We start from the raw sequence: 20,196 nt of genomic DNA on the forward strand, positions 1-20,196 counted from the left end.
TTGTTTCCTAGTAGCAAAGCCAGGATCAGAACCTAGATCTCTTGATATACTCAGTCCAATGTGTTTCATGCTACCACATACTGCCTCTTGTACCTTAGTGTGGTAGAATGAATGTCTCTCCCGGCTTTCAGCACCACTCTGAATATTTTTCTGACCCCTCTCTTCTCTCTCTCTTTTTTTTTTTGGCAGGGCAATTGGGGTTAAGTGACTTGCCCAAGGTCACACAGCTAGTACATGTGTCAAGTGTCTTAGGCTGGATTTGAACTCAGGTCCTCCTGACTCCAGGGCCGGCGCTTCTCTTCTCTTTTAAAATAAATTTTTGTTGATACATGTTTTTTACGTTGCCAGAGTTTCTCTCAGTATCCTTTCTCCTAGAGAACCATTCCATGTAACAAATATTTTTAAAGAAAAAGAGAAAGAAGATGAAGAAGAGGAAAACGCTCCAGCAAAATTAATTAACCCCTTTCTTCTTTAGACTTAATAACACTGTACTTTTTTGCTTTTCTTAATAAGGACACAGAGATGGCTTTTGGAAATTTTAAAAAAATCCATTTTTAAAAGAATTTACATTTAACAAAATCAATATATTAAGTAAAACAGAAAAAAATTGCATATGAAACCAGAAATCTCTTACTTACAGCTTACCCTTTTAAAATTATATAATAAATTCAATATATTACTTTCAAAGCTGTTAGTCAATAAGCAATTATTAAGTGCTTGCCATATGAGCCAGGCACATTGCTACCCTGATTGTCTGTGTTTCTGAATTTCTTTCTGTTTTATTCTATTTTCTTTTAAATGACACAACGACCCTCCTTTCTTTTTGGTTTAGTAACATGATTGCTAGCCCTGCTAGTTAGTCCTCCCCATCCCATTCTCCTTCACTGGAACAAAAACAAAATAAAACCCTAAATCTTCCTAGAAATCTCAGAAAAAAAATAGTCAAGCAAAACAAATCCACACATTGACCATGTCTTAAAATGTGTGTATCCTCCTGACCCTTAAGTCCATCACTTCTCTTTTAGACAGTGGCTAGCTTCATTATTGGTCTTATGGAATTGTGATTTGTCATTGCATCGATTGGGGTTCTTAACTCTTTTCAGAATTATTATTTTTGTCATTGTAGAAATTGTTCTCCTGGTTCTGTATACTTCACTCTGCAGCAGTTCATACAAATTTTCCCAAGTTTCTCTGAAAGCATCCTTTTGTCATTTTTTGTAGTGTAATCATCTTCCATTATATTCATATTCCTAATTGATGATCACCCTTCTCCTTTGTTTCCAGTTTTTTGTTATAACAAAAAAAGATCTATTTTGTACTTACTTATAATCTTCCTTTTCCTTTACTGTCTTTCTTGCTTCAAAAGATATGCACAGTTCAGTGACTTTTTGAGTATAGTTTCAAAATGCTTTCCAGAATGGCTCTACTGATACACACATTTCAAAGAGGGCATTTGTGTTTCTGTCTTTGGGGAGTCCCTCCAACAGCTGTCATTTCCTTTTAGTTTATTTGGTTATCTTTGCCAATTTCATGCGTGTAAGGCGATGCCCTCAGAGTTTCAGTTTGCATTTCTCTACCTATCGTTTGGAACTTTTTTTTTCTTCAGATGGTTGTTGATAGCTTGGATTTCTTCCTTTGAAAATTGCCTATTTATATCCTTCGACCATTCATCTTTTGGAGAATGATGTATATTTCTTGTATATTTCAATCAATTTCTTACAGATTTTGGATACCATTCCTTTATTAGAGAAACTTGTATTATTTTCTCGAAAAAATTGTGAATCTGGTGAAGTTTATTCTCAGAACCTTTTTTATTGTCCCATCGGACCTTCTCAGGAGCCCATTATTTCGATACTCTTCCCTCTCCCTCAACAATATCTGATCTTTAAGAAGGGTCTGAAAATTTATTCACTCTAGAGTATTAATGTGTTATTATTCCCAGGGTATAATTTGCGTTTTAAAAGGGCATTAAGTCTCTAATCAAAGAATGAATCTCTAACGGTAGAATTTTAGGAATCAGCAATAAGAACTAGGAATTTTTTTTTTTTTTTTGGAGAGAGGATCATTTTTACACTTCTCAATTTACACCAGTAGGTAATCCTGCAACGACTAACCATTCATAAAACGTGCCCTTAGTGTTTAGATATAATTTTTAAACACAACTGGTTGGCTACTATTTAGAATTTTACGCGTGTGGGAAGGGGCGGGAGCGGGGGGGAAAGGGACGGGGTGTCCCTGCTGGCTGAAGTTATTGAATGGCTTACGGATTGATTGGGTAAATCAGGGGAGCCTTCATGGAGGAGGTAAATTTTGCGTAGCGTCCAGAAGACCGGAGTAATTTGCCCACCGAATCTAGAGCAAGTTAGAGTGGAGGACACTTATGAGGGAGAGAGAGGGCGAGAGTGGCTGAGATTAGCGCGCGCCAGGTTCTGCAGCGGGAGGATCACCACACTCAGTCCTGGAGGGGGCGCTCTGACGCTTTCACTGCCTCCCCTTTGCTTCCTTCCTCCTTCCCTCCCCCCAGGGGCCCCTGGTGCAGTAGTCGCTCTAGCTGCCCGGCGGAATCTCGGTGGTTCCGGGCGGAAGTGAGGCGCGGAGCGGAGCGGAACGGCCTCTGGTGACATTTTCTCCGGGCGGCGCGGAGGAGAGAGGGGACCCGGCGGCGGTGTCGCCCGTGTTGTCGAACCTCGGCCCCTGCCCCCTTGATCCGCTGGGGGCCTGCGTCCGGAAGGAGGAGTCGGCGGCGGGAGCTGCCGCTACTGGGGCCGAGGGAAGTGTCACAGCGGCGGGAGAGGGTCTCCGACCAGCCAGCTATTCAGCCCGTCCGGGCTCCGGGCCGGGAGAGCCAGGCGGTGGGGGACCGCGGGAGGAGCCGCTGCGGAGCTCAGGTGAGCAGGACGGCCCGTGCGGCCTTGGGCCTCGGACCTGCGGCTTGACGGTCCAGGGGCCCGGCAGAGGGCGGTGGGACCTGCCCCAGTGTAAGGCCGAGAGGCTCCGGTGTGAGGGGAACTGTGCCCGGGAGCGGGGGGAGCCGGAGTGTGTGTGTGTTGTGTGTGCGTGTGGTGCGTCCGTGCCCATGTGTGTTGTGTGCGCTGCCCTTCTGTGTTGTATATGTGTAATGTGTGTGTGTTGTGTTTTGCATGTGCGTGCCTACATGTATGTGGTGTTGTATGTGTGTAGCCCGTGTGTATGTGATGTGTGTGTTGTGTGTGTGTGCGTGCATGCTCGTGTGTGTGAGATATGCGTGATGTGTGTGTTGTGTGTGCGTGCCAGTGTGTGTCTGGTGTGTGTATTCCCGATAACAGGCCATTGTGGTATTCCTTGAGTTTTGTATAACTGGGGTCTGGAGGGGACCCAGGTGGTGACAGGCTCCGTTTCCGCTCCACGAAGTCCGGAGGTGTGTGGGGTTCTGGGAGGAGACTTGAAGGCCCGCAGCACCGGCAGCCGCTCCTCCGGATTTTGGGGCGCGGGGTCTGGACCCGCCACCCCTCACTTTTCGTGAATAGTAGGCGCGTGTTCTTCCCGGGTTTGCTTCAATCACTTTCTGGCGGGGGTGGGAGGGAAATCTACACAGGATGGGGGTGGGGGAGCCCCGGGTCAAGTGGGAGGGATTCTTGCCAGGCTCTCCTTGAGGGGGCTTTGGGTCCCTGGAGTTATTTTTCTTCTCTCTGGTCTTGGGGTCCAGGAGCGGGAGCTCAGTTCAGCAACTTCATTTCTCCTGCCGTGGGGTTGGGGGTGGAGGCCAGGTAGGAGTTCCAGGGACTCGGGCGTTCTTCGGCTTTTCACTTTTGTCTGAGTGGGCCCAGGAGTAAGTCATTCCAAGCTCTCCCCCAGAGCCAGGTTTTGGCAGTGACCTGGTGCTTAATGTGCCACCAGCCAGCCTTAGTAAGTCAGTGGAAGGAGATCTCTAGAATAGAAGCTTTTCCATACAATTTGAATACTAGCCTCACCTTTTTTCCCTCACAGCTCCCCCTGCTCCAGTTGAGTTGGAGGGCATCCTCAGTCTTAACATCGTCTTTGGTAGTTTATCTCTAACCCTGAGATTTCTGGATAGATATTATACTCTTGTTGTCCAGAAATTCTCTTCTGTCCTGGATATACATAGATTTTTTTGGGGGGTGGTTTTTGGTCTTTTTTTTTTTTTGGTGATAGAGAGGGGAAGGTTGGAGAGGGAGAATAATTTATTTATGTGTTTTCCTCCTTCCCATGCTCGCATGAATCTTGATATCTTCCAGTAGAAAAAAAAAATCCTACCAATGCCTTTTTATCAAGTTCTGGCCATTTACTTACAACTATATCTAGCATCTTTGTTCAGGTTATATTATTTTATGATATCATGAGCCAAGATAATAATTTGAAACAAACTTGAATCAACCTCCTGGGATAATTTTAAAGATGGAGGCTATTAATCTTCTAATATGATGCGATTTTGCTTATTCCACCAATCTGTGTTACTCCAGCAATCCAGGCTTGTTAAACCTATTAGGGGTTTAACAAGTATTTTTAATAGACCTACAGTTGATAGTGTTACCTGAATACTAATGTGTTAGAATCACATATGGTCATTGATGGTACCAAAGGTTCATATTTTGTTAGGATGATAATATGTATAGTTCAGGAAAACTTTTAAGTGAAATGAGCTTAGATTATATGGAGTTTTCTACATAAGTTTGTTGCAAAACAGACTAGCTAACTTTTACACATTGTCCTATTAGAGAAATAAATATGTGCTAAACTTTAAAAAAAAAAACAGTACTTGTAATCAGTGCGGAATTGCCTTCAGTTCAGATTCAGCTGAATTCAGATAAATGCATGCATGCATGAATGGAAAAGCATTTTTTTTAGGTGCTTACTACATGCCAGGCACTATGCTAAGTGCTGGAGGTACAAAATTTTTTTAAATGATAACTGTACTCAAGGAGCTTACATTTTAATAGAGAACTTTAATAAGAGATAATAATAATAAGTTTTGTTCTGGGGAGGTGAGTAGATGGAGTGAGGGTACACACTCAGTGGCTGATAGATGGTAAGTTGGCTTGAATGGGTGGTTGAATTGGATGTGAAACTAAAGAAAGCATTGTTTGGTGCCTAGGGCCAGCATGTAAATAAATATATTGGGTTAAGTGGGTTAGTTTTCGCTTATTCAGTCACCATTCAAATAGATTGGATCCTGAGGCTGGAGCTCCTACCATTTTGGAGGATTTTCTGTAGCACTGAGATGTTTAATGATTTGCCCACTGAGCCACTATGTCTTATGTTTGACTTCATAACAAATCTTTCTGACTCCAAGTCCAGTCCTCTATTCCTGAACACTATATTCCCTCTACATATTTAGAAGCTTAAGTATAGCTTTAGCGTTTTCAGTGTCTGTGCAGTTGTAAAAGCAAAGAACGGGAGACCTAGGTTTAAGACTTGGTGCTGCCTCTTGGTATGGGACATTGGTAAGTCACCTAGCACCTCTGAGCCTGTATCCATAGGTGTAAAATTGGGAGGATGACCTCTGCTAACCTCATAGTTATTATGAGGATCATAATCCTCATTGAAGTACTATGCAAATATGAGATAATATTATTCACTTACCCTGGGTAGTATTTTCATGTTATAGATGGAAATTTCAATTTAGGTGTACAGAATCTCAGTTCAACAAGAAGAAAGAAATACAGTTTTTGAAGGAATTGACATTGGAAACACTAAGTACAATGTTTTTCAAGGAATTTATATTTCAAGGAATTTATATAAGCACTAAATACAATGAAATTTTTAAGTGAAAATACAATTTTCTAGTTCTTCAGTTCAACAAACATTAAATGATCAAGACACTGTATTAGGGTAGATAGATAAAAATGAAAATCTTGCTCAGAAGGAGCATATGCTGTGCTGGGGAAGATACTACATATACATAAATAAAGAACAAGGGAAATTGAGGAAAAAGAGCATTGATTCTTACAAATTCATATTTGTTGGGACTTGCTGAACCTTGATGGTTTGGATTTTTGTGAAACTAGACTTATTTTAAATTCACAGGGTAGTGGCCCTACTATTTAGGGCTTTTAATGGTTAATTTATACTCTGCAGTAGAACTGATCCTGATTTTTAAATTCCTCCAAAGTTAAAGATTAATGCATTCCAATTTAATGCAGTATTCTAAGGACAGAATTCTCTATAAAACTCTTTACAAAGTTTCTTTTCATAGTGTTATTGACATTGTCATTGTTTCTTTGATAACAAACCTCCTTGTTAATGATTAGTAACTTGTTTGATTGCCTGTTTACAGTTACTAATTCAAGGAGTGATACATTTCCTGCTGTCCTGTTTCAAGTGATTTCCTACATTCTTTCCCTCCCTTCTCACCCCTCCCCCCCACAATCGTATTTGTGAGTAGGCTCAAGGAGAATTTAGAAGACTTGGGTTAGCAGATGAAGTTTATTTCCAAATTTGGGACTGGGGAATTTTGGATTACTAATGCCTATTTTGATCATTTCTGTAGCCAGTTATTAAGCTGTTACTCATCTTCCTATCTTTTAAGTAAGGGTGTGATAACACTACCTAGTTTAGGGTATTAATGCTTATAATGGTATATGTATCTTTGTGAATATTTTCCAGCAGCACAAATTTAAATCTCTGTTATTTCATAAGAAGAAGTCTGTATAGTGAAAATATTCAAGAGACCCAGGTCTACAACAGATTTGCTATGTGACATAGGACAGGTCCTTTCACCTTAGTTGTCGACTGCAAAATGAGGGGGTTGGATTAAATGTTCTCTTAAGATTTCTTCTGTCCCTGACATTCCCCTAGATGTGAATGTTTGAAGGCAAATCAAGATAGAAATCAGTTTGTTTTCATCTCACTCTTTTCTGGATAGGACTTTAAAAAATACCTCTTGGTTCCAGTACTGGGATTGTACTGGTTGTAGGTAGACGGTTCTCTTTGTTTTTTGAGCATCAAACTAAAGTCATTCATTCTGTAGATCCCATTTGTTTAGGAAGCCAAACTCAAGTCTTAATTCATTAACTTTCATGTTAAGGTCTCTTCTCAGGTTTTTTTCAGTTCCTTTGTGCTTTGTTATCCTTCTACCTTCCTTTTCTCCATCCTTATTACTGTTGTGACTGAACTAAATTGAAATAAGTTGTCTTCGTTTTCAGCTTCTGTGTGGGAAGCTGTTCTCAGCAAAAGTAGAATTCAGTTTCACACTCAACCCACAGGGCCTTGGTGGAAAGGAGTGAGAGTGAAACTGAATATCAGCAAAGCTTGTTTTTATTCTCTTGGCTATGTGAACCTTTCTTGCAGTTCAATTCAGAGGATATTTATTAAACCCCTACTGTGTAAAACACTGACTCTGAGGATAGACTAATACCAGACCTTTTTTTTTTGTTAAAATAAATTTTTATCTGTTGTTTTTATATCACTCAAATTTGTCCCTGTATTCCTCTGTGCAGTCATTCCATGTAACAAGGCATTACTTTAAAGAAAAAAAAAGAAATCGGCATAATTATATGTTGTGTATAAATAATAAATGCACATATCTTTCTTCTTCCTCTCCTCTCCTCTCCTCTCCTCTCCTCTCCCCTCCCCTCCCCTCCCCTCCCCTCCCTTCCCTTCTCCTTTCCTTTCATTTCCTTTCCTTTCCTTTCCTTTCCTTTCCTTTCCTTTCTGTCTGATAATATATGTGCTCTTCCACACTCATGGACCCTTCACTTGGTGTCTTCTCATGTCTTTTCTTTGGGGCCACATTAATTTTTTGTAAATTTGTAACATTCATTTTCGATTGTTTTGGGGATGTTGTTTTTTTCCATTTATATTGTTGTAGTTATGTTTTCTTGGCTCTGCTTACTTTACTTTGCATCAGTTTAGTAAGTCTTTCCATGCTTCTTTGTATTCATCATATTTGTTGTTTCTTAGGCAAAGTGATAGTTGTTTTCATGCACACTATTTACTTGTCCATTCTGGACATTTCTTTCAAGGCCTTATGTTAGAGTGGGGTTGAAGAAACTAAATCAGTGCATTATAGTGGGGTAAGTATGGAGGACAGATCTGTGTGGTAAGAGAAGGCAAAGTGCTATGAGAAATTTGAGGTGAGACTTTAAAAAAATTCAAGGAGAGGAAGAACTTTGTTTATATATGTATGTTACCATCAATATAGGGAGCTCCTGGTGAGGGAACTTAATCTACCAATGTAGATCCATAACTGCCCTGCAATTTAAAGTCCTAGAGAGTTTCCCAGGGTATTGGGAGCTGTCCTAGAACAAGTACACATAGCTTCTGTGTATCAGAAGCAGGACTTGAACCAAGGATGCCTGAATCTAGGAGTAGTCTCTCATGTATATATTACACATATATGTGTGTGTTGCCATATTAAAAGATGCTGCTAATTTTGCAATGAGTGTCAGAGTCAAATTAGAATAAGTACTGTGACTCCAAGTTGACTATCCCTTTATTCCCTTTTGGTTAGCATTTACAGCTCCACTTTAGAGGGCTTGTTGATTTTTAGAGTGCCTAGCACAGCAATTAACATGTGGTTATTGGACTGGAGTATTGCTTTAGGCTTGCTCTCTGCCTTTGATCAAAAGAAGTAACCCTGTCTCAATGTAGGTCTGTCTGCTGTCATTAATTTTCAGTTATCAGTAGTACTCAGACTGGCTTTGTAGAACTAAAAGTTACATAGATTTCAAATTATATCTCATTCCTTCCCTCCCTCTCCCAATTGCAAAGCATGCTAGTCAATTAAAAAACGATAATAATGCAAATACTCTTGAAGAGGAAAGCCTGTCAGGGTGGAAAGGATTCTTAATTCCCACATCTGCAAAATAAGTGGGAAGTGCTCAACTAGGAACCTTCGCGTTTCTGAATGCTATAATTTAATGTAAATGAAGGAGAAAAAGAAAGTTTAGGACATAAGTGTACAATAAAACCTGGCCATATTTGAATTTTGGCGAAATCTAGACCTGTGGTTTTCCTACCATTTTTAAATACTGAGGTATGGGCAGAAATTACTGAAGACTAATTATTGTATTTACCTCTTTTTAGTTATTTAAACCTAAGGGAAAATTGCTAAGAATTTTAACAAATTTTCATTCACTGCTGATTTATTTTCAGACCACTTTTTCCAAAGCATGGAATTAAAATCTTAGTATCGTTAACTTAGTATTGGTTCTGTAGAATGATTAAATTGTCTGCTAAAGCTTACAGTTTGGTGTATACACGATATTTTTGAAGGAGATTTTTATTGTTTAATAACGGTCATTAAAGAAAAAGCAAGATTCTGACTAAGGGAATGGTTAAAAGTTGATTGTGCCAGCTATTCTTTTACTTAGGTAGGTAGACAGAATTCAGCATTTTCTTAGGTAGTATCATCAGAGAGAGGTCTTGGTAAGTGGAAGTATGGATGTAGATCATAATAAAATAGTGATACTTTATTTTTGTATTAAATATTGATAGTATCTTAAACAGTATCCCATTTACATTTGTTTGAGTTTAAGCCATAACAAGCATAGTCTGTTCTTAGAGCAACACTTATCATTAAGGGTTTCCTAACATTGCTCTGTCCATCTTAGCTATTTGCTATGGGTCTGAAAGTAGATTGGATAGATTCAGCAACATTTATCTCTGGGCCTGTAGGTCTCAGTATGTGGTGACCTAGCTTCATCTAATGAAAATGGCATAGATCTTTCTTGAACCTGTGGTCTAGTTATCAAAAATAAAATGGTTAAGGCAGGATCCTTGTTAGAAAACTGTGGCCTGTATTTTATATGTTCCTGATATATTATGATGGTTCCATTGTGGGTTCCTTTACAATGTTCCTTATATTAACTGTACTGCAGTTTGAAATAGGACCAATTTTATTTCTTCTTTTTGTCTCTGAAGTTCCTTTTGTTTCTGACCAATCTGTGATACTCAGGTCTTCCCCATTTTTGAGCCTCATTTTCCCCCTTTTCACATGAGATTATTTGTCTATGGGGTGTCAGAGGCTTCTCCTAGCCTTGCTGTGTTTCTTTCCCTCCTCTTGGAGCTTCAGTTCCTTCCAAGTCTCTAGAGGTTTTTGGAGTAGATGGTCCGTAAGTCTATTTAAAATAGGCCACTCTCTGTATTCCATTTGATGTGATTGATAACTTATTTGATTTTTAATTTGATGCTTTATCCAAAGCCTGATATTGAGCCAGACACATAACAGTAGTAGTGGTTCCTGCAGTGTGAGTTTCTGCTAGTGACCATTATCACACTTAGCCTATTTATAGAGCTTGTATCAGTGAAAGCACTGCTGGCAGGCAAGCCTGTTCTGTTCCTATGAATGTAGCATAACAGTTTATATTCAAGCATGGGGTTGTCCAAAGTCAATGCACTCTGGAGCTGATGTGCACTTTATAAATCCATTCAACTCTAGTGATGGGTTTAGTTTTTATCCATCAATGTCCTGGTACTCCTTAAGTCTTTGCGTTAAATCTGCTCTCTTAGTGCACCTTCTTCTTTTCCTTTTTCCCAATCCTGAGTCTTTTATATCCCTATTTGCTAAACCTTATTTTGTAGCCCCCATAATCTGCTTCTCCTGAGGATTGGGTGAGAAGAAGTATTTGGGGAGGAGTGATATTTGCAGGTAGAGTCTTTCTGCTAGTTTTATTTATCTTTGCCCCATAGTTGCAAGGCATTTAACTACATCATTCAGAGTTTCTTTCTGCTACATTGTAGGTGTATCAACCCTTTTTAAAAGTTTAGTTCTGAACTTGACTAGCTAGTCAAAGAACCTCCCTGAAAATTCAGTTACTCTCAGAAGTTTAGGTTCTTATTAGGATAGAGATACTATTGTTTTTTAAATCAGCATTTTGTATAGATACTGTATAACTATACTATACTATTATGGAATAAGCTCCTTCACATGACCATATTTTATAAGTAATGACATCTTATGTTAAAAGTGAGCTCTTTATAGAGAAATTTGTTCAGAAAAGTTTCATTGATGATAGCATTTGGCTATCAATAAAGCATTATGTTGAAGCATTACCTATTTTAAAATAGCATAAGGTATATGGATATTACATGTCCACAATAACCAAATTAAAATGTTCTGAATCTCAAGTCAGTTAGGGACCTTGATTCTTTGAATATTTTTAGGTGAACCTTAAAGCACTTTACCTGTCTTTTATAAGTTGTCAGGGAACAGATTCATCAGTCAATTAGCAAATTTCACAAGTTTAGTTTTGATGTCATATGGAAAATAAAACACACAAAGATCGGATTTGAAATACTGTTTCATGAAAAAAGAACCCGATACTGCTCTTAAGATAAATGGAGGAAGGTGAGTGATGTTGGGGAAAGAGCATTAGATCTGGAGATATAAAACCTAGGGTCATAATCCTGGAATTGCAGTTTAGCTGTGTGACCTGACCTGAAGAAAGTCAAGTGGTATAATGGAATTAGCTCTAGACTTGGAGTCAGTCACATCTGGGGCTTAATTTCTGCTATTTACTCTGTGACATTTGGTAAGTCAATTCACTTCTTTGCATCTTAGTTTCTTTCTCTGTAAAATAAAGATGACCTCTTAAGATCTTTTCTACTTCTACAATCTTATGATACAGAATTATCAGCTTCCTCATTTGTACAATGAAGGGATTTTTCTACACAAATTCAGATTTCCTTTATAGTTCTCACACTCTGTAATGGTTTTTCCACATTAAATTTAGTAGTAATGATCAATTCCAATGAAAGAAAATAAGATTTGACATTTAGAGGTCTTGGTTGTTTTAAAAAAGAAATCCTATCACACTCCCCATTTGCCTTTCTCAAAATATGCTTTGAACTTTCATTAAATTAAATAATACTCTTCTTAGTTTCTCATCTTTCCTCACTATGTTTTTGTTACAGTATCCACCCCTGTGTGTGTGTGTGCGTGTGTATGTATGTGTATATGTGTATGTATGTATGTATATATGTATAAAATCAGGTAATAATTATTAGATGCTAATTTTCCTGGAGGATTACTGGTGTAGAAACCCTCCCTTGTGATTAGGTTGTCACAGTATACCACTCTGATAGCCAGCTCAGCTAACACTGTGAAATAACTTTAAAAATCTTAGTGCGACAATTGCTGAAACCCACAGGAAGCAGGCACAGAATGCTGTTTTGAAAGCCTTGCTTTATTCCAGTTTTATCTTCTTGGGTTTACAATTGGCTCTTGGCCCCCAATCTGTCTCTGCACTCTCTGTTCTTGCTCTTGTGAAAAGGCTTTCTTGGGTACTATTTCTTAGCAGCTATGAGTAGAATTGGCAGAGTCTGGTGCCAGAAGAGAGAGGCAGGGGAGAGAGTGTAGGTGGTAGGTTGGATTGGAGATTGACTGTCACAGATGCATGTTTACTTTAGCTGGTGTTCAGAAGTATCCCTGAGGTCATTGAAAAAGAAAGGAAAAGTGACAGGTATCAAAGGGTGAAGATGTAAGCATTCTGATTTTTAGAATCATTGTTTCTTCAGGAGAAAATGAACTTCTCTATGACTAAGAGCTTATAGAACCTGTATGAATGTTTTTCCACTTGTTTAGGGCTGCCTTTTCTTTTGAAGGTCCCAACATATAGCTTCCATTTCATGAATGCCTTTTACCTGTCAAAAAAGTACTTTTGCAGTGTTGCAACTGCAATTTTCATTATCTAATTGATGCGAAAAATACATTATTTTCAAATCAATTGAATTCAGTGAAATAAGCATGATAGAATTTAAAATGCAGCCCCACTAATAACACTTAAAAGACTTTATAGAATGTGACTGTGGTAAATGCCGAATTATATTAAGTACAAATTAAATGCCAAAAATCTTGATATTTAGACCTTTTGAAACTGAATTAAAAGAAAAATGGCAGAGCTTTCGTAAGCACTCTATTGTGATACAAATATACAAGTATATTATATTTGTGAAGTGTAGTGGAAAAACATTCATAGACCTAGGAATCAGGTTTTAGTGTTAGGTTTTCCACAGTATGACCTGGGGCAACTCCTATAAAATCTTTAGGCCTCAGTTTCCAAATGTAAAATGAAAGAGTCGACTGGATGCTCTCTCAAAGCTCTCCTAGTTCTAATTTAATGTTCATTATTTATCGTGGGTTGACAGCTAGATAGAATCTTGTCAGTTCTGATCCCTTTTTGTGCCTTACTTTTCCATTTTATTTTTTAATTAAAAATTACCATTTTTTGGCTGGAGTTGAAAGTGTAATATGGAAAGTGACATACTTTACATAAATGAATAAAAAAAATTAATCTCATCGAAGGAATGATACCTGTATTTTTTTTTTTCCATTTTAAGGGAATGTGCTAAGTGGATTCAACAGAATGAATCAAAGCTTTTCAGGGAAAAATATTTTGCTTTACTGACTAAATCAACAAGATCCCTTAATACATTGATGGAATGTCTTTCTACCTATGTCATACCAAAATGTAACATCTTTTACTGGGTGAGTCATGAGTATAATCAAAAATACAGTATGGCATATAGTTTTTATTTCCTTTAGGGAGCTAGTTTAAAGAAACTCTTTGAGCCTTTTAATGTTAGATATGTATCTTAAAGGTACTTGATACCTTATGGCATTGTTATGGGAAGTGTTGACCGACTGGCTGTAGCAATTTGTTTCTATGTTATCATTTAGTTAGTTAGGATAGTGTTGTAGAAATTATTGGCATAACCATATACAACATCAGTAAAGATTTAGGAATATTATGTTTGATCCAGGACTCTCTTTTCATTTTAAAGTTCCTATTTTTCCTAGGCTGGGCTGATAGGACCTGAATGGAACTTGAAACAGTGTGGGCTATCTGTCTAGTACCTATTTCCTCTTCATTTTTAGAAAATGTGATTATGCTTTTAGATTGCCATCTTATATTGAATACTTCTTGGCAACCACTAAAAGAACTTTTGGATGCTCTGTTATTTTGGGAAAAACTCAAGAGGTGTGGATATAGAAATTTTTTTTTCTTGCCAGTGAGCACTACTTTTTTGATTACTGCTTTAAATATGTAGTTATTCAATCATTATTTTGTTTTAAAGAAGTGTCTAAAAGGTATTTTGACTTTGGCAATTTGAACTGATTAAAAAGTACACACAGGAGAGAACTGAGGGCTGTTATAGCCTAAGGCTAGACTAGATAGCTAGAATCTGTATGTCTTTGTCTTGTCTCTCCCCCAAGATTAAGGGACAGTGCTCAATAAATAGGTATTTATTGCATTAAATTCCCTTTTAGATGGAGAGAGGGGTATGTACTAGTATGAGTATCAAATATGTATTGTAATATATGAAAGACTTTGTGATATAGTGGAAAGTGGGTTTGGAGACAGGAAATAATTTTATGGGGTTGAATTCACCTCTGCCACTTAACTAGGTATGTATTTTGAGGCAAGCACTTTCGTCTTGAGTGTTAGTTTCCTCTTCTATAAAATGAGGATAACTTTATCTTGCAGTGATGCTGTGAGAATTAAATGATATAGTGGATGTAAAACACTGTGTAAAAAACATTAAATAAAGCCTATATAAATGGCAGTCTTATTATTCAACTCAATTCTAAATATTCTTTGATCATTGACCTGCTGCTTAGCTTTTTGTAATTAAGAAATAGTTCTTATAAGTAATTAATAAAAATTATTAAAACATTCTGCAAACATATAAAGTACCATGTAAATACATAATGGTAATTGTTAGCCCTTTGCTCAGAATATGTACTAGCTTTAAATTGTACTCCTTTTTTTTAAAGAAAAAATATTTCTTTTTAACATTCTTTTCTTTTTAAAATTTGAATTCTAAGTTCTCTCCCTCCTTCCTACTCTCTCCCACATCTACTGAGAAGGCAGGCAATATGTCAATTATATGTGTGAAATCATGTAAAACATATTTTCATATTAGCTACATTTAAAAAAAACTCAAGAAAAATAAAGAAAGCAGGAAAATTGTACTTTGACTTGCACTTAGAGTTCGTCAGTTCTCTGGAGATAGAGAGCATTTTTTTTTTTCATCATGAATCCTTTGGAATTATCTTGAATCATTGTATTGATCAGAGAAGCCAAGTCTTTCACAGTTGATCACCATTACAATAGTGCTGTTACTGTGCACAATGATTTTCTGGTTCTTCTCACTTCACTTTGTATCAGTTCATATAGGTCTTGCCATGTTTTTCTGAATTCACTCTCCTGGTCATTTTTATAATAGTACTCAATCAAAATTATATGCCACAACTTGTTCAGTCATTCCCCAATTGAATTTCTAATTCTTCACTGCCACAAAAAGAGCTGATATAAATATTTTTGTCCATATAGATCCTTTTCCTTTTTCTCTGATCTCTTTGGGATCCAGACCTAGTAGTGGCATTGCTGTGTCAAAGGATATGCATAGTTTGATAGCCTTTTGGACCTAGTTCCAAACTGTTCTTCAGAATGATTGGACTAGTTCAGTATACTCTACCAGCAGTTCATTAGTGCAGTGCTTCTTAAACTGTGGGTCATGACTCCATATGGGGTCATGTCTCTGAATGTGGGGGTTATGAAAAATTTGATACCAGTAAAAGGTTTCTGAACGTGCAATGACCAAAAATTAATTCAAAATCAAATGTGTAATGAATCTGAGGTGTTTCTGGCAGTGCTTGCCTGTGTTGCATCTTGCAACTTCACTGCAGCCTTGGTTCTGAACACATAACATGCTCACTTTGCACTGAGCATGCTGTCATGTCACACAGTGTCAACAAATGCTACCAGAAAAGCAACTCTGCTTAGATTCAAGACTATTGTATGTTATGAATTGCAGTGTTTTTACTGTACATACAAAGTTTTCTGCTCTTATAGAAACATAATAGTTAATTATGTAAAATAAAGACTTAATATTCTCCTACCGTCATCCTTAGCATGTAAGTATCAAATTGGTGTATCTTTGGATTATATTGTGTTAGAATGTTTGGTTTTAAAAATTGCTGTTATTTCCTTCTTTTACAGAAACATAAGTGTTTAATTGCAGCAAGTAAAGACAAAAGCCCTTTAATAATATTTCTCCACCGTCACCATTGTACGTGTAAGTGTGAACGTCAATTTTTAAAAAATAAGCACAAATGTAATTTCATAAACTAAAGTTAGTATTTGGTTGAGAAATTATTAGCAATATTTAAGTTTTAGGACAAAAATATTTTTTTGGTTATGTATAAGTGGCTAAATCTAGACAGAAGAAGTAAAAATGTTGATGACAGTTCACCAGTCTTCGCCACTAGGTTGTAGTACATCTAAATTGACAAGAAAAAGAAATTATGTCAAATCATTTTTGCAATATGGATTTACTCCTAATGATGATGATGATGTAGAAAAACTTCTTTGCTTAATTTGTAATGAAATTTTGGCTGCAGAGAGCATGAAACCAACCAAACTAAAATGACATCTTAATACCAAGTATGCAGCTTACTGCAGTAAACCAAAGGAATATTTTGGATGACTTTTAAAATCTTCAAATAAAAACAGTGTTTTGAGAAATTTGTTACTGTCAATGAAAAGTATCTTACAAAACTTCTTATTTAATTGCAAAAACTAAAATTTATGTGATAGGAGAAGATCTCATGTTACCTGCTGCTATTAAAATGTCAGAAATAGTTCATGAGAAAAAGTTTGGGGATGAAATTCATAAAATTCCTTTATCAAATAATACTGTTTCCAAAAGAATTTCTGAAGTTAGTAAAGACCATACGAGACTTCAGGGCAGCCCAAAGTTTGCAATTCAGTTAGATGAAACAACTGATATTTCTAACATGGCACAGTTGTTACTTTATATAAGATATGCTTATGAAGGAAGCAAACATGAGGAATTATTAGTTTGTCACCCTTTGGAAGGGCACACAAGAGGGGAAGATATATATATATATATGTGTGTGTATTAAAGTCTATGAATTTTTTACAGATGAAGGTTTACGGTGGAAAAATTGTGTTGGAGTCTGTATAGACAGTGCTGGAGTAATGATGAGTGAGAATGTTGGATTTGTAGCAAAGGTTAAAGCTGGTGGCTTTTACTCACTGCATGATCCATCAGGAGGCACTCATTGCCAAAAAAAAAAAAATCACCAGAGTTAGATGTTGTGCTTTGTAACATCATTAACTTCATTTAAAGCTGTGCCTTTAACAGTCATTTGTTTTCAAACTGTTGGAAAGACACTCTGATTATAAACGCTTATTACTACAAAATAGGGCGAAGTTTAAACAGATTATTGAAATTAAAAGATGAAGTTGTTATATTTTTGACTGAGCAGAAATCTGATTTTGTTAATTTTTTCCATAATGACTTATAGCTTTCAAAACTGTGTTATTTGTCAGATATTTTTAAAAAACTCAATGACTTAAATATGTTGCTTCAAGGAAAAAATTTCAACATTTATGTTAAAAGATGAAATTGAAAATTTACTAAAAAAAGTTAACATATGGAAGAATAGGGTAGAAAATGGTTCTTTAGAAATGTTTACAGGTATAGATGATTTTTTAATTGAAAATAACCTTCCCAAAGATTTAATTTTAAAATTTATAATTGATCATCTGAAGTGCCTAGAGACACAGTTTCAGAAATACTTCCCTTCAAATTTTGATTCTAATAAATTAAGTTGGATTCATAAACCATACTCAGTTGAAATAAAAAATGTCAGTCATCTGCCGTTAAAAGTTCAGGAAGAATTTGCCAAGTTATCAGGAGACATAGGTTTAAAACTTGAGTTTCTTTAATTAAAAAAAAAACCCATTAAATGAATTTTGACTTGTTAATGGGACAGAATTTCCAACAATTTCTGAAATGACCCTAAATGTACTTCTGCCATTTTGTACTACATATTTATGTGAAGCAGCATTCTTAGCACTGACGATTTTAAAATCAAACTATCAGTCAGCTCTGAAAAATGTTGAAGATGCTTTGCATCCTGTAGTATCAAATATTCCACCAAGGTTTAATTGAAAGTAAACAAGCACATCTATCTTATTAGTATGCAAATTTGCTTTCATCTTTAATAAATGGTAAAATTTTACATATACCAAAGAATTGTTTAAAAATAAATTTCTTTATGATTTATTATCAGTAAATGTTTGATTTGTATACCTATATACCCAGGGTTGAGTAAAAATTTCTCAGGTGAAAAGGGGTTGTGAGTGGAAAAAGTTTAAGAAGCCCTGCATTAGTATACCTATTTCCCCCTCATGCCCTTCAGCATTTGTCATTTCTAATAGATGTGAGGTAGTAGTACCTCAGAGTTGTTTTAATTTGCTTTTCTCTAATCAATAGTGATTTAGAGCATTTTTTTCATATGACTGTAGGTAACTTTGATTTTTTATTTTGAAAACTACCTGTTTATATCCTTTGATCATTTATCAATTGGGGAATGGCTCTTATTTTTATAAGTTTGAGTCAGTTCTGTATATATCTGAGCAATGAAATATTTGTCAGAGAAATTTGACCCTTAACATTTTTTGATATTTGTTGCCTATGGTGACTTTTAGCAAAATGTAGTTTCCCTGATTATCTCTTATTAGGTCTATTTTTGCTTTTGCCTTGTCTGAGATCATGATTACTACCCCTGCTTTTTTTTTTAAGTTCAGCTAAAGCATAATGGATTATATTCCAGCCCTTTGTTTTAACTCTGTGTGTGTCTTTTTAAAGCATGTCTCTTCTAAACAAGATATTGTTGGATTCTGGTTTCTAATCTATTCTGCCATCTGCTTCTGTTTTATGGGTGAGCTTATCACATTCACATTCACAGTTACTGTTACTAATGTGTTTTTCTCTCCTTCCCATTTTCTTTTGTTTCTTCTCTCTTTTCATCTCCATCCATTTTCTTCTGTTTCTTCTCTCTTCATCCTGTCCTTTCTCAAAAATCTTATTTTGCTTCTAAACACTGCCTTCCTTAATCTTTCCTCCCTTTTATCATCCCTTCAACCTTTTTTTAATACCCTTTCTCTCCTATTTTCCTATTGTGAAAGATAGATTTTTATACACAACTGGTTATGTATATATATTCTTCCCTCTTTAAATCAATTCCGATGAGGGTGAGGTTCAAGCATTGTCTTCCACCCTCCCCCCATTTCCGTCTCTATTGTAAAAGCTCACTCTATCTTGTGTACTTTTGTGTGAGAAAATTTTCTGCATTTTACCTGTGCTTTCCTCCTTCTCCCAGTGCATCTCTCTTTCTCACCTCTTTATTTTTTTGGTGATCATTCCAACATAATTGACTTACGCTCATGCCCTCTTTCTATGTAAATTCCTTTTAACTGCCCTAATAATAATAAAGTTTTTAGGAGTTACATGTAACATCTTCCCACATAGGAATGTAAGCAGTTTAACTTTATTGAGACTCTTATGATTACTCTTTCCTGTTTACCTTTTTATGCTTCTCTTGAGTCTTATGTTTGAATGTCATTTTCTATTCACCTCTGGTCTTTTTATCAGGATGCTTGAAAGACCTCCATTTCATTAAATATCTATTTTTTCCCCCTTGGAAGATTACACTCAGTTTTGCTGGGTAGGTTATTCTTGTTTGTAATCCTAACTCCTTTGCCTTCTGGAATATCATATTCTAAGCCCTTTGCTGCTTTACTGTGGAAGCTGCTAAATCTTGTGTGATCATGACTGTGGCTCCACAATATTTGAATTATTTCCTTCTGGCTGCTTGAAGTATTTTTCTCCTTGACCTGACAGCTCTGGAATTTGGTTATAATTTTTCTGAGAGTTTTCATGTTAGGCTCTCTTTCAGGAGATGATTGGCAGATTCTTTCATTTTCTTTTTCTTTCTTTTTTTTAAATATATACAAACCTTTATTATTGACTGCTTAGAATGTAAATTCAGAAGAGTCTGGTTTCAGCTGTGTGTTAGTTGTGGGGTAAGAAAGAAAATCTAAAACCGCTTTTTTTGATAAACACAGTGAGCCTCTTCCTGAATAAGCAAAATGCCAACTTTTTAGAAACTGTTTTCAAGTAGGACAGAAATTTGGGGAAAGGAAGGTAGAATATTATTTGTCCAAAATAGTCAACTTAATTATCTCAGACTAATTAGAAAGGAAGATGGACATGTTTACATTTGGCAACGGTATCTAAGATCCAGGATGAATTTTCTGAGTTGAATGGAGTTTGCCTTTGCGTGTATGTTCCAGGGTGGACATGCATACCTGTTTGAAGTCCTGTCTTTGAGTACGAAAGACATTGTAATACCCCAAAGTTATAGTTATTAAGTTAGGC

At 36.5% G+C, this 20,196-nt stretch overlaps 1 protein-coding gene across 4 annotated transcripts in view; it reads left to right on the forward strand.

The window, feature by feature from the left end:
* Window positions 1-2,655: 2,655 nt before the first annotated feature.
* Window positions 2,656-20,196, forward strand: part of C1H18orf25 (chromosome 1 C18orf25 homolog) — a 106,756-nt gene continuing 89,215 nt past the window's right edge. For all 4 annotated transcript variants that reach the window (XM_036759245.1, XM_036759255.1, XM_036759263.1 and 1 more), the window contains exon 1: window positions 2,656-2,888. The gene's annotated coding sequence lies outside the window, so the exon portion shown is untranslated. The remainder of the gene's footprint in view (window positions 2,889-20,196) is intronic.

This window comes from Trichosurus vulpecula, chromosome 1 (genome assembly GCF_011100635.1).
Source record: "Trichosurus vulpecula isolate mTriVul1 chromosome 1, mTriVul1.pri, whole genome shotgun sequence".
NCBI lineage: Eukaryota > Metazoa > Chordata > Mammalia > Diprotodontia > Phalangeridae > Trichosurus > Trichosurus vulpecula.